This window comes from Oratosquilla oratoria, chromosome 8, assembly GCF_046742065.1.
Source record: "Oratosquilla oratoria isolate Oo_2021 chromosome 8, ASM4674206v1, whole genome shotgun sequence".
In the NCBI taxonomy this organism is placed as follows: Eukaryota; Metazoa; Arthropoda; class Malacostraca; order Stomatopoda; family Squillidae; genus Oratosquilla; species Oratosquilla oratoria.
In genome coordinates this window covers 19,332,327-19,335,016 of record NC_134784.1, presented here as the reverse complement: position 1 = coordinate 19,335,016, position 2,690 = coordinate 19,332,327, and the positions used below count along the sequence as shown (strand labels likewise).

General features: G+C 45.3%; 1 pseudogene; it reads right to left on the bottom strand.

Annotated features, from left to right (window-relative positions):
- Positions 1–232: 232 nt before the first annotated feature.
- On the bottom strand, positions 233–1,533 carry LOC143027460 (uncharacterized; annotated as a pseudogene).
- Between the last annotated feature and the right edge of the window lie 1,157 nt (positions 1,534–2,690).

Here is a 2,690-nt window from a genome sequence, read left to right as displayed (position 1 = left end):
TTCTTTTGTCGAGGTTTCCCCACAGATCTTGAAAACGTGAAAATAATGGGATACTTGGTCCGGAAGAAGGACCGTAGGCAGAACGGAACACATCAGCAAGGATCACTTCGTACACGTGATGCCGACAGGCCAACCAAACAAGCTCCTTTTGTAGTTGCTCTTGAATTTTGATACAGGCGCCATAAGCAAACCTGTGTTTGAGGCTGTTGTGTCAAACACAATAGCCTTTATTTGGTGTGACAGGCCCCAATCGTTGATAGCAGACAGACATGCATTGGCTTGATCTGTACCCGAACTAGATCCAATTTTGGGAACACCAAGGAGGAACTCAACACCATCTCCTGAGGAAAGAATTGCGATTCTTTCAGCCTTCTCCCGACCAGAGCTTGCTACAGTTATGTCAGGCAATAGCTTGCCATCCCAATGCAACACGAGAGGTGTATCACGTGGAATTCTTGTCATGATGTCAGCCTTGATGCTGGTTGCTGCTTCTTCACGGTTCTTTTTCCGGTACCGGTAAATCGAACTCTGAGACAAAGTGATTTGTTCGATGTCAATACCAATAGACTTTGCCTGAGCCCCCAGTTGGTGCATTGCCTTCCTGTGAGACACGCCAGTACGATCCAGAGCCGCCGTAACTTCAGGTTTCAAGAAGATATTCTTGGGAATCGATGGACCTGCAGATATAGTATCCGTCTTCTTTTTTTTTTTTTTGTGGCTGTGAATTTGAAAGGAGTCATCTGCAGAGGACTCTGAAGACGAACTGGAATCAGCTAGTGTCGATGAGCTGACGACTTCAGCGGTTAGTCGTTTTTCCGCCTCAGATTTCTTCTTGCGTTTGACTTCTACTTCAGCCCTTTTCTTTTTCTTTTCATGAGACTTTAAATGATCCATGTCAATTCCAGCCATGCTCGACTGGGAACGATCCTCTCGTTGGCTCAACAAGAAGACTTTATCTTCTTCATTTTTCATCATTATCAGCGCATCTTTGTGAGCAACGTCGAAGATTTCATCTAAGTCATCACAAAACATTTGTTCCTTCATGCGCTGATTCTCCGAATCCCGCAGACGATTCTTCTTGAGACCTTCGTATTTCGTAACCAGGTCTGTAAGCTTCTTTTTGGCGTAAAATAGCGTTGTTGTAGGCATTTGGGCCTTCGCCCAGAACAAAAAAACTGCTTCCACAACTGCCTTCGCGCTCTCGGACTTCGTGCACTTCAAGTTGAGGTGATGGTAAAAGAAGTGCTTTAGAACTTGACCATTGGACGGGAGTCTGGAACCAGTAAGTTCTTCCTCGGAATGCCCAAGGAGCCAAACTGATGCTGCACGACGTCTAGCCATTTCAAAGTTTACCTGCGTTCTGCAGGAATATGAGAAGAGAAAATTAGGTATTTTTTTGCATGGGCTTAAAAAGTGAACAATATGAGCGACCTTTAAATCTTCACAGATCATTGCATAATTTGGCACAAATTCAGCTTATATAATTAGGAAACGGGGCAACATGCAGCTGAAAGTATACACGCACTTTGCAATTTTACCCTATGGGTTTGAAACACCCTAAATTATATATATATATATATATATACATATGCATACCAACGGATTTTTCCCCTTTACAAGAGAGGTAGCCAAAGTCAAAGGAATAAATCCACTCCCAACCATTTCATCCCTCATACTTCACTACCATTCACCACTCCTCCCACCCTCCTTTTCTTGGCTCCTCCTGGGTGATGGGTTATCCACAGATCTCGCCCACTGCCCTGGGTCAGAAGCAATGCAGCAAGACACAGCACATCCACAGCAAGGCCGCTTCATTTAATCGGTGACCCCCCCTCTCTCTCTCTCTCCCCCTCATGCAGAAAAAGAAAAGAAGAGGTGAAATCTCATCGGGCTGTGTCAAAATAACATTCACACATACTCCTACATCCCCCTCCCTCCACCCACTCTCTTCCATGTATCACAACATCATCCATACACAACCATTCTCCACTTACCCTTATCTTCTACCTTCTCCCTTCCTTCCTCAACAGACATTCCCCTCTCTCCTAATGCCCCATTTACCCCATCCATTCATCTTATCCTAGGTCGCCCCCTCATGTTCACTCCTTCCACCTCTACCTTCTACACCTCTTCTACTAATCTTTCTTCACTCATTCTTTTCATGTGTCTAAACCATCCCAATTCTCTTTCATAAGCTCTATCTCCCAACTCCCTTTCCACCCCTACTCTTCTCCTCACCTCCTCGTTTCTCACTTTTTCTATCCTAGTAGCCCCTACCATACTTCTTAGGCATTTCATCTCTAAAACATTTAAACTCTTCCTCTCTTATGTTCCACGTTTCTATCCCATACAGTGCTGTCGGCACAAGTATCCCTTCATACAATCTCCTCTTAGCATCCATTCCCAAATGTGAGTGTGTGTGTGTGTGTGTGTGTGTGTGTGTGTGTGTGTGTGTGTGTGTGTGTGTGTGTGTGTGTGTGTGTGTGTGTGTGTGTGTGTGTGTGTGTGTGTGTGTGTGTGTGTGTGTGTGTGTGTGTGTGTGCGTGTGTGTGTGTGTGCGTGTGTGTGTGTGTGTGCGTGCGTGTGTGTGTGTGTGTGTGTGTGTGTGTGTGTGTGTGTGTGTGTGTGTGTGTGTGTGTGTGTGTGTGTGTGTGTGTGTGCCCTCACCAACGCGTCTGAAATCATGCATG